This window comes from Camelus dromedarius, chromosome 1 (assembly GCF_036321535.1).
Source record: "Camelus dromedarius isolate mCamDro1 chromosome 1, mCamDro1.pat, whole genome shotgun sequence".
Classification (NCBI taxonomy): domain Eukaryota; kingdom Metazoa; phylum Chordata; class Mammalia; order Artiodactyla; family Camelidae; genus Camelus; species Camelus dromedarius.
In genome coordinates, this window is record NC_087436.1 from 69,812,754 (window position 1) to 69,825,546 (window position 12,793).

The 12,793-nt window shown below is 34.9% G+C and overlaps 1 long non-coding RNA gene across 1 annotated transcript in view; it reads right to left on the reverse strand.

Moving 5' to 3' along the window:
* LOC135321161 (uncharacterized) overlaps positions 1 to 12,793 on the reverse strand; it is a 344,866-nt gene that overhangs the window by 97,382 nt on the left and 234,691 nt on the right. Inside the window, exon 6 of the long non-coding RNA XR_010380695.1 lies at positions 2,345 to 2,451. This is a non-coding gene — a long non-coding RNA (uncharacterized LOC135321161). The remainder of the gene's footprint in view (positions 1 to 2,344; positions 2,452 to 12,793) is intronic.

Below are 12,793 nucleotides of genomic sequence, written 5' to 3' on the forward strand. Positions count from 1 at the left end.
ATTTTTCTCCTCTTCATACTGTATTCTACTTTATAAGCATACTTAATATCTGGCTTTTTAATGTTATATTCTATAAAATTTTATAAATTATACACTGTTCAGTGTGTAGCTTAATTCCACATAGCCTTGGTGCAGTGGTGAATTTGAGGCATTTAGAGTAAATTTAGAGTAACATTTTTCAGAAAAATAATTCCTACAATATTTTCTGGAAGCTTAAATCCTAGGTTAAAAAAAATATATACTATGAGACAATGTTAGCTAGTGAATAATCAAATTATTTCTCTCCTATATAGGTGTATATTTCTCTGTGTGTTTTATTAGCATGAGTTGAACTAATTTTACTGTTTGAGCTTTAGGTCTCTCAAGGCAAGGAAAGAGAAGAACGAAGTGTAAGTTACACTTTCTCTTTTTATCATGTAAAATTTCCATATGAAATATTCACGACTGTGGTTAAAGATATTTCTTTATCCAAACATCTTGAAATCTAGAGAAATCCTTAGAAAGTTTGAATATTAGACTCAACAGAGGTTTAGCCTTCACGAATTTGTTCTCTGCTTGCAGAAAGAGAATTATCTTATCATCTCATGTAACAGTGGGACTAAACTGATTTATCACTCTGTGATGGATTGGGTTATAATATATTTTACTGACATTTTCTAGTCTAATAAAGGTTCATAATTGCTCATGTCTCCACTCACCTTTAACTAACTACAAAACCAATTCCAGAGAAGGTAAAATAATGATGATGATGATGATGATGATGAAGAAGAACAACAACAGCAACAACAACAACAACAACAACTTGAGAATTAGGAAATGTGGACCTGTTCTGATGACCCCACTGGTGGAAAATTCATTAAAAGCTTATTTTGGTCTAAACAGTTAATCAAAAATGTTTAACAAAAAGAAAATAAAATTTGAAAAGAAAGGGTCTTGTTTAGGAATTTGTTTACACTCATAAATCTTATTATCTGGAAGGAAGCATGATTTTGAGACCAAAACTAGCATGTTAAGGATACAGAAATTAAAAGGAATATGGAAGGAAGGTGGAGAGGGAAAGAGGGAAGAAAGAAAAGAGGTAGATGAGACTGTGTCTGAGGTCCTTGGGCAAAGAAGGAGGAACTGATGTCTCCTCTTCAACATCCTCACTTTGGCCTTATACTTACAGAACTGATTATCAGGAAAATTTGGCTACAAGTAGAAACGTACAAGCACATGGTTATCTCTAAGTAATTTCCTAAAATTTTCTTTAAAAAATGCAAATTAATCAAATCCCTGTTTACAGTATACACAGAAAAGGTAAATGATTTCAGAACTTCTAAAACCTCTACTTAAAAATGAAAACTCACATGTTAATTTGACTTCTTTCTTTCAACAGGTCAGTGACAGAAATGAACTACCTTCGCAGCTTTGTTTGCCCCCTTACCGATATCCATTTGGCACATATCCACCATTCCTATACCCATGGCTTAGCTACTTTTATCCTCCTATTCCAGTACCTGGGTCTGCCCCCACACCTATCCCTCTTAATGAGCAGTAAATAAGAAAAATAAAGTGCAATTTAAGATGAAATAGGTGGTAAGTATATAGAGGAAAGCATGTTTTTTCTAACTTTGTTCTTTGTGGATTGAAATGCATCATTTCATGAAAAAAAATGTTATAATGTTTTCACTTGGCACCACTAAGTTACAAATTATTTCAATCTTGTTCTCTGGTAGAAATTGTTAGGATCTCTACTCAGAGGTACAAACACGTGTCCTTCCATGATCCAACCAACACAGCAGCTTAAACCCCTCACTTGCTGTGATGTAATACAAATAAACTCTGTCTTATTAAAATATCTTCTGCAAAATATTTTTTAACATTTTCTACTATCATCAAGGGCTGTGCATTTAAGGGCTGAATCAGAGCACTAAAGAAGGCAAAACTTTAACCAAAGATCATAATAGATGAACTTGTGGATTTAGAGTCTAAGGTAGACCTCAGCCTATTTCCTAGAAAATCATGCATTTTTCTAATTAATATTAAAACCCTAACTTCTGATGGTCGCATTACAATAAAACCCTAAAGGCTGAATACTCCACTTGTAACAGAGGTCATTATCGTCTCATCATCTCAAAAACGAACTGATGGTCCGTTCGTTATCAATGAATTGAGGAAATGTAGACTATACTAAAGATTATATTAGGACCCAGAGGACAAAATCTTTCATCTAATACCAACTAGTAAAGACCTGTGACTTCTTTCCTGCAACTACTCAGTCTTCCCGAGCAGAAAGTTTCCCAGTCCTTGAACTAGATATACTTTTGAGGCACCATTTATAATTAAAAAGTAAAAAACTTACGCGTTTGCGAGCAAATGACCCACTGAGATTAATAACTATATGCCTGTGATTTATTTCAGGTCACTGTAAAATTGAACGTGAGCCACTTCCTTGAAGAATCCATACTTCTGTTAATGAAAGAAAAATAAATGTAATTGAAATATTATACAGTGTTCTCTCATTAATGTATTTGGCACTCCTCTTTAGTAAACATGACAGAGAAGATCTTGGTTTCCCATTTTCTAAGTGTGTGTTGCTGGTAGGAATGCAAAATAAATTTTAACAGATTTGAATATATACTTCCTGTTGACTAACTATTCTAGGGAAAGCATTGGGAGTGGAGGTGACCAAAATCAACCAGTCCTGGAATTACCTTGAATGAAAGTCTATTCAGTAGCTTACGGTTGTACCTCTGCTGCTTGTATTAAGGAGAGCAGATGATGATTTAATTTTAAAAAACCTACTGAATAATTGAGTCTGATTACTCAATTATGCAACTGAATCTGTGATTTATATGCCATAGGATATTAAGCTTGATGTGTTGGTTTAGGATATCAAATCAATCAAGTAATATCTCTAACATCAGAAAAACAAAAAGGAGATAATGGGTGGAATCCTAAAAACAGCATTTGTATCATGCATATAGGTTATAAAGTGCTTTCTCAAATCATTATATCACAGAACCTCCACATAATCTTGGTACAGTCCTCACATCTCATATGTGGGGAAATTGAAGACCATGAAGTCCTGTGTCCTACACGCTTGTAGATCCAGTATGTAGCAGAAAAGTAAAAACCTGGATCCAAGTCTTATGCCTTATGTTTCAACAGCATATCTAGTAAAATAAATTCTGTTTCCAGGACTCCACAATGACAATGACAGCACCAAAGAAAATTCAGACTCATGCTAATAAGGGTAACTTCTACAGCACCTCCTGTGCTAATCTAGCTGCCACACCACCATTAGAGCTGTCTTTGAAAACCTGCAATGACTTACAGTTCTGTCTTGCTCAAATGCCTTGTAAGGCTTCTTTTTGCCTCTAATACAAAGTCCATTTTCCCCCACAAGGCATTCAAGGCCCCTACATACTAAATTCCAACTTCCTTTCAAATCCCCCTCACCCCGCCCCCACCTCCAGCCCTGCCTCCCAGGCATCCTCCAGGGTCGAACAGGCCACTGCCACTCCCCACAGCTGGCCCTCCCTCACACACAACCGTGCCTTTGCTAATCATGCTCTCTCCTCATGGAATGTCCACTCCTCTGTTTCACTGTTAAAATCCAATTCATCTCTCAAGATCCAAGTCCAATATTAGGACCTGCATGAAAAACTTCCCCCTATCTCTCCAAACTGAATGAATTACTTATCATTCTGACCCTCTCCCTCTGGATTTTTTCCACTTTTTTATGAATATTATTATACTCTTCCCTCTAGTAAAACAATTCATTGGCACTTGTTTCCTTCTTGAATAGATTATAAGTTCCTGGAGTATCGCAATAATTTAACTATTCCCCAGTACTTAGCACAGTAGAAAGTACTCCATGAAAGTTTGATAAATGGAATATATTAATAAAAGTTTCAAAATACCTAATTTTCAAAAAAAGAGCTTTTTCATATCTCTGACCTATATGAACATCTAAGTCAGCAAAAGATACCTTCTTATTGGAGGGAAAAAATTCTTAAAATCAATATTTAAATGGTAATAGTTCTCTCTTACTTAATTGTAACATTAACACAACAAATTGGGTAAATTTGTCTACACATACTTTGCTATAGAAACTGCAGAGCCCATAAAATGTCAAATCATGAATAAAATTCTTTGTCCCAAGACAATGCAAGCATCACTCACACACACACACACACACACACACACAACACATAAAATTCTTGAAGCATTTAACATTTTCATCAGCTATGGGAAAACCAAGCTCACAGGTTTTCAGTTTATCAAGTATGTTTTCCCTCCCATACAAAGCAATGCATACAGTAAAGGTTTTGTGAAATTTGTTGAGGAACAATTTGTCCTACTTATCAGTTCCCATAAATCCCATGATGAACACGCTAGAAACAAACCCCTGCAGGAGAAAAAGGTAGCAGGTGGCATTGAAAAGAGCCTTCCTATAGTCTGTGACAGACTCATCCAACAAGATTCTACTCGCAAAAGGAACTTTCATTGTATCACAATGGCAGCCTTTGTCCCACAGGTAAATGATCAGGAAATCAGAAAAGTTCTCCGAGTGATGACTACATTTCTCCACACCAAGTTTAAGTTGTTCATTGCTGAGATCCTTAGCATTATTGCGGGAAACTCTACCATGACCCCATGACCCGTAAGCTGGCTAAAGATCAAGGCCAGCCTAATGAGCCTCTTGGCGTGGCTTGAGCAAGGAAACTGCTGTCTCTCTTGGCCATTTTCAGGGATTAGAGGTTCCTCCAACATTAAACATTTATTCTTCGGTATTAAAGTCAGTGATCCCAGTCCACGATGCGAATGACAACAAAGTGGACCAAACTGTCTTCAATACAATTTGGTAAATTAATTTTATAGGAATTGTTCCCTATCCTTACAGCTGACAGGTTGTAGGTCACTGAATGATTAGTGAAAGGTAGTCATGGGAAAGCAAACGGAGGGACACAAAGGTAGAATTCAGAGCCCCGAAGAGGGGCCAAAGGAAAATCCTGGCTGCTCTGAAGATTAGGAGGGCCAGCTCTGCAAGTAATTCACTATCTTCCCTCCTATTTTTTTTTGACTTTGATGTATTTCTTAACTCTCAGATTAGAATTTTTATGTTATTCACCTCAAATTATGTCATTGTAACTTCCTGGGGGAAAAATAAAACACTGTCATTTACTTTTAACTGCTGGATTTGTGAAGCAAATAAACTCTATTACGATTAATAAGTTTTTCCCCCAGTGGATTTGGGCAAAGTCCTTCCTGGTCCTGACATCTTTGATTATTGTGGTTAATGGGATAGTTTTCCATATAAATCTGTCAATCGAACCTCCACTTTCCTCTGTAACCCAGTGTTGGCTAACAGAGACAGGAGCCACTAAATCACTGTTTACTAGGGTGTTTCTTGAAGCATAATCTCACTAGATGCCCCCCCCCAAATAAGTATTTATCCCCAAAATATCTCTTGGAAATTTATAGTATATCTACACATAGTAACATTCTTGAAAATGCCAGTTTAAAAAATCATTTTGCTTAAATACATTTGCCAAACTATATTGACCATAGAATGATGCTCATCTCATCTAAAACAGCTGGCAAAATTAGTGTGTCCCCGAACACATTAAGCCATTTTAAAATGTAATCAGAGATACTACATAGCACATTCATGTACAGTTTATATAATAATTATTAAAAGAGGCTTTCATGGAATAGTAAACAGAGAGCTAAATTCATCTCCATTATTCTGTTACTTCCTTGGGGAGACAACTCACATGTCCCTCAGGTTTCACCCATTCATTAAGAAACTAAGTATTATTTTTGTGGCACTTGTGCTAAATGCTAAAGATTTAGAGTAAAGTAGTTTTTTTCACCTTTAAGGATTGTACAGTCTACTGAGGGGAGATAAACATATATACAATTTCAATAAATGTAATTAGTGCTCCAAAAAAGTATTCATGGAGGTTTTTTGTTTGTTTGTTTTTGTATTTTAAGCAAAGGGAAAATTAGCTCTGCCTACACAAATTAGGAAAGGTCCCATTAGTGACTTTGAGCTGAACCTTAATGGATAAATAGGTTACTGACAATGAGATAAGCACAAATTAGATGCTCAACAGATGTTTACCAGGCAGATAAATTCAACACTAAAATTGGTATTTTTAATGACATCAACTCAGCAAAATAAAAGAAAGAAAAATGGAAATAAAATAGAAGCTATTTCTAATGAATATATAAATAAGTATATAAACTTGTTTTATTCTTAGAAATAACCTCTGACCTGAGAAAGAAAGGAAAGATAGTAAGTATCTTAGCAATAGTTTTGTTCAGGGGTTGGAAGGCATAGATCAGTGGTAGAGTGCGTGCCTAGCATGCATGAGGTCCTGGGTTCAATCCTCAGTACCTCCATTTAATAAATAAATAAATAAACTGAATTACCACTCCCCAAAAATAAAATGTTAAAAATGCTCTTGTTCAGAATATAACATTTATGTTATACAGATATAGAGAACAAGTATCACCTGATAAGTAATTTTCTTATGTAAGTAGCAAAGATATCCACAAGATTGTATTTTCCCAGATTTCTATGTCAATTTATTAATAATACCCAGGGAGTGTTGAAAACTTCTGGCCAAAGCTGGCTCAAATCAAGGTAGCCGAAGGAAGTTAACAGCAACAAAACAAGGTGAAAAGTGAGGCACTGACAACTGAAGTGCCCTCCTTTCAATAACTTAAGAAAGCCTCCAGTTTGCCTCAACAATCCAAAACTTTGGTACTGGAATGAAATAAGACCAGAAGACCATGCTGAAATCCAGCTGCAGTCGCTCCAAATGAGAGCCCAGCTACAGCCAAGCTTCCCAGCAGTCAGGGAAAGTCAGTTCTAATGCTCTCCAGAAAAATTAACCCCAGAAAAACACATCTCTTAACCACATATACTAGCTCTTCAGTGAAATAAATCAGAATTTCAGGGGAAACAGACAATACGCCTGTCTACTTTAGAAATTCTTCATGACCAGGTTCTGACTTCATCAAGAAGAAAGTAGTGATTCCCAGACTTCCACTTGCTGTCTTGAATGGTCAGAAAGGAAAAAAAGACCTACTGGAGTAAACATAAGACCAAGTTCTAGAGGGTCCTAGGATCATACTGGATAAATAACACTTTATAGAAATAAAAAGTTTTCTTGATTACTCCTTGTATTTTGTAATGTGTGTCTTTAAAAGGAACCTGGAAACCCTGGGATCCTAAAAGTTACTAAAGTATGAATTTATGTGTGCACTAATGCTAAAGTCGTAATGAAACCCAACTCTGGGCTCCAGATGACATGTCTCCTCACAGCCTCTCTATCAATGTCCAACAGAAAGCATGTTCTCTTTAGATGTTCTCTGCAAATAGAGATCGTGGCTATCTACTGTATTCCTCAAAGAGCCTCATTTTTAGTAAGAGCCATATATATCTGTACATTGCTTATTAAACTGAATGATGTATAGGAGGGCAAAATTGTGATATTCCATTTTGCTAATGTTGAAAAAATTTTAAGAATGTTTTATGCTGTTTTCCCAGGATTTTTACATTTCACAGCAATAGCTTCTAAAGCGTACAAATTTCTTTTTTTTTATAACTTGCAAGTTTAAAATTTTATATTTATAGACTTCTTTTTTTAATTTATTGAAGGATAGCTGATTTACAATGTTTTGGGTATACAACAGTGATTCAGTTATGTATTCATAACTTTTATAAGTTATATATATATAAACATATATTTCAAATTCATTCCCATTGTAATTTATTACAAGATATTGAATAGAATTCCCTGTGCTATACAATAGATCCTAGTTGTTTGTTTATTTTATATATAGTAGTGTGTATCTGTTAATGTCAAACTCTTAATTTATCCCCTACTCTTTCCCCTTTGGTAACCATAAGTTTGTTTTCCATGTTGGTAATTCTATTTCTGTATTGTAAAGAATTTCATTTGTATCATTTTTTTTAGATTCCACATATAAGTGATATGATATGATATTTGTCTTTCTCTAACTTATTCATTTAGTATGATGTTCTTTGCATCCATCCATGTTGCTGCAAATGGCATTATTTCATTCTTTTTTATGGCTGAGTAATACTCCTCTCTGTATATGTGTGTGTGTGTGCACGCGCGCGCACAAACACCACATCTTCTCTATCCAGTCGTCTGTTGATGGACATTTAGGTTGCTCCCACACCTTAGCTATTATAAATAGTGCTGCTATGAACATTGGGGTGCGTTAGAGTTTTTGAATTAGAGTTTTCATCTTTTTAACTTAGAGTTTTCATCTTTTCTGGATATATGCCCAGGAGTGGGATTCATGGATCATATGGTAACTCTATTTTTATTTTTTTAAGGAAACCCCAAACTGTTCTTTATAGTGGCGGCACAAATTTACATTCCCACCAACAGTGTAGGAGAGTTCCCTTTTCTCCATACCCTCTCCAGCATTTATTATTTGTAGATTTTTTTGATGATGGCCATTCTAACTGGTGTGAGGTGATACCTCATTGTAGTTTTGATTTGCATTTCTCTAATAATGAGTAATGTTGAGTATCTTTCCATGTGCTTATTGGCCATCTGTATATCTTCTCTGGAGAACTATTTAAGTCTTCTGCCCATCTTTTGATTGGGTTGTAGTTTTGTTTTGTTTTGATATTGAGCTGTATAAGCCATTTGTATATTTTGGAAATGAATCCCTTGTCATTCACATCATTTGCAAATAGTTTCTCCCATTCTATAGGTTATCTCTTTGTTTTGTTTATGGTTTCCTATGGTGTGCGAAAACTTTTAAGTTTAATAATATTCCATTTGTTTCCATTACTCTAGGAAACAGATCTAAAAAAATATTGCTGCAATTTATGTCAAAGAATGTTCTATGTTTTCCTCTATTAATTGTATGGTATCCAGTCTTACATTTAGGTCTTTAATTCATTTTGAGTTTATTTTTGTATATGGTGTTGGAAAATGTTCTAATTTCATTCTTTTACATGTAGCTGTCTAGCTTCCCTGGCACCACTTATTGAAGAGACCATTCAAACAAAAAATTCTTAAATTTGTATGGAAACACAGAAGACCCTGAATAGCCAAAATAACCTTGAGAAAGAAGAATGGAGCTGGAGGAATCAAGCTGCCTGATCTCAGACCACACCACAGAGCCATAGCAATCAAAATAGTATAGTACTGGCACAAAAACAGACACACAGATCAATGGAACAGGATAGAAAACCCAGAAACAAGCCACGCACCTGTGGTCAATCAATCTATGACAGAGGAGGCAAGAATATTGACTTCATTCTAAAAATAAAGTTGGACTGGCTCTACATTCTAGGTTCAAATCATTAAACAAAACTTGATAAACATTGTCTTCTGGTCTTTTGGCATATAATGTTCATGGGTTCTGATTCATATTAGTTTCCTTTTTATTTCTATTCATTTTTAGGATTTTCTTTTGATTTTTATAATATTAAGATTTTAATTGAATTTGATTTTTTACAACTTTCATTATGTGGTATTTCACAAAGTCTTCCAAAGAAAAGTGCAAAGTCTTTATCCAAGCCTGGGGGTTGTTTTCTATTATTGGTTTAATGTAATTCTACCTACTGTGATCTCAGTTCTCAGATATCTTTAAACTCTTACATATATATTAGATCTTGTTCATCTTTTTTTGTATATATATATTTTTTATTGAATTATAGTCAGTTTACAATGTGTCAATTTCTGGTGTACAGCATAATGCTTTAGTCATACATGAATATACATATATTTGTTTTCATATTCTTTTTCAACATGTTACTGTAAGAAATTTAATATAGTTCCCAGTGCCATACAGTATAAACTTGTTGTTCATCTGATTTTTTATATATTTATTAGTATCTGTAAATCTCAAACTACCAATTTAATCCTTCCCACCTCCTTCTCCCGCCAGTAACCACAATTTTGTTTTCTATATCTATGAGTCTGTTTCTGTTTTGTAAATAAGTTCATTTGGTTTTTTTGTTTGTATGTGTGTTTGTTTGTTTTAGATTCCACATACAAGTGAATTCATATGGCATTTTTCTTTCTCTCTCTGGCTTACTTCACTTACAATGACAATCTCCAAGCCCATCTGTGTTGCTGCAAGTGGCATTATTTTATTATTTTTTATGGCTGAGTAGTATACCATTGTATAAATATGTATCAAAGGATGAAAGTTTGAAATGCTTTGTTTTCCTCTACAGTCCTGCAGGCTTGTTTCCCCTCTAGATATCTTTCCTGGATTTGGATATTCTGAAAATTAACAAGACAGGTCAACTCATAGTTTTCCCTCTAAGAGGAGCTTTAAGACAATGAGTCAGGGTTAGCCAGCATAGCTATCAAGGTAATTACCAGTTCCTGAGTGACACTGAGTATCCCATTTTCTCTGTTTCTCCTCCTTCGCTCCCCCACCCACTTTCCCTTTCATCTTCTTTTTCTTTTCCCCATCTATTCTCTTAATCTTTTCTTTGCTTTCATTGTTATTTTTCAAGAGGCCTATTAAACATGTGCTCCAATGCGTATCTTGAATGAGAAATCCTCACCATATTATTTTAAGCAGTGTTTTGGGGGACCTCATGAGAGAATCTGAAGGTATTTTATATATCTACTTCACATTTTTATTGAGGAAGTTCTTGGGCCAGCCCCCTTTGATTCTAAAAATGAATCTATGTGTTTTAGAATAATATCTATGCACTTTACTCATGGTTATATAAACCCAGTCATTGTACACAATATGGAAGGTCTCATAATTTTAGTACCATAACATGCCAACTATATATTTTAGAGTGGTGGTTCTTTTTGCCAATTATGGTTATGCATTTTGATTTTGATGTTATTCACTAGGATTAACCTTCATGATTTTGAAACATACAAATTTCTGCACTAAAATGTTACTTTTCAGATGCCTTAAGAATTAATCATATAGAGAGTTGTTAGTGATTTACGCTGCAACTATCACAAACCCTGTTGTACTTCAAGCGTACAGTAGAGTATTGAGATAAGCCTGACACTAATGAAGTTGCTGAAAAATAAAGTGGGACCAAAAATAATAATAAAACCACATGCATATGAATACCACCAAAAGAAAATAAAGTACATATCAGATGTAAAAACACTAACAGAATAAGAGGAAGTTGTTATGGGTAAAAGAATGCATATAAGTCTATAATCATCATTTCACTTACTACAAAAATATTTATTTCACAGTGCCAGAAGTATGAACTTCTCACAAAACACAATAGCTCCACTGCGTGAGAGTTATATAAATGGACACTTCCTATCAGTATCTAAACAAGAGGAAGCTGTTGCTTGACTGAGAAGCCCTGCTGGTCCTCCTCCCATACTCCAGGGATGTTTCAGGAGTTGGCTTTGGCCCCTCAGATGAATATGTGACTAGATCAAGGCTGGTGAATCAGTTATAGATCACAAACACAGTAAGTTTTGAGGCTTTGTTCAACATCAACCCAACATCCTGGGAGATTTCTTTTCATAGGAGTTCTGATTCTCCCTTTGCTTTACTTTGGAAAACACCAGGGTATCTGAATAGCTCCAATATATAATTCACCTGGATCATCTACAACAATCACTCAAAAGTCTTTTAGCTCTCTTAGATTGCCTTAGGTCAATAAATATGACATGAGGAATGTTCAGTGTCACTAGTACTGGGTAAGCGTTAGACTATCAGCTTCACAAGGGCAACAATTTTTGCCTGCTTTGGTTACTAATTAATCCTTAATGTCAGGAACAGTATCTGAAATAATTTAAGTGCTCAAAGAATAATATCCAGTTTTGCAAAGTTCCCAAGAGACCTAGGTTAGTGTCTGAAGTAGATGGGAGACCCCTGCTGTAGAATTGTTTTTCTGTCAGTAGGGGTGAGGATACCAAGCATTCCCAGGTGAAATACATTATGCTGACAAAACAATATCATTGAAGGTATTCTGATCCTCTGGTACTTGTGAATTAAATAAAGACTCAACTGAAAGTCAGTATCATTCTACGGCTCTAAATCAATGGCTGAGAAATTACCATGTGGAATAGAGCACCTTCATGATTTGGGGACTGATCAGACCATAGTCTTCTAAGCATCATTTGACCCTAATGATCAAAGGAAAATGATGTGACTGAACAGTCCAAATAGAATGGCTGGTCTTCTTCCTTTAGCAGCTTGTTTTAGCAATTTTGAAACTCTGCCATCTTTCTCTGAACAGCAGAAGCCAACTATTCTGAGAAATAGAAAATCTCAACTTACTCTGTGCAAACTGAATAAACATTTTAGGGTTCTAAATATCACTCCTAACTTTCTAAGACATGAAATACTTCTAAGAAAAAGAGGACTACAACACAATGCTCTTATTATTTCTTGTTTGTGTTCTGGCAGTCCTCATTGATTCCTGTAAATACCTCAATCTGGCCAAGGACTTCATAGCTAAGGTGAAGTCACAGTTAACATTTTTTTCCCCAGAGAAATGTATGCAAAAGAAAATATTCTTCTCTGAATCATCTAAGCAAATTATTTGGTTAGCTATATTTTACCAAAATATCTCCCATATTGGTAGTTTTATGATATATACTTTGTAAGTTAGAATGAGCTGTCTTTGAAACAAAACAATTATTCTGAATTCAATAATTTAATTTTGTATTTCCCGAATGTTTCACCTGTATTATTGAAATTTAAAAATCTAAATGCAACATTGATTCATAAAAGGTTAATCAATCAGCAAGTATACACTGAATGTTTATACCATGAACTTACTGAAGAATAAAAT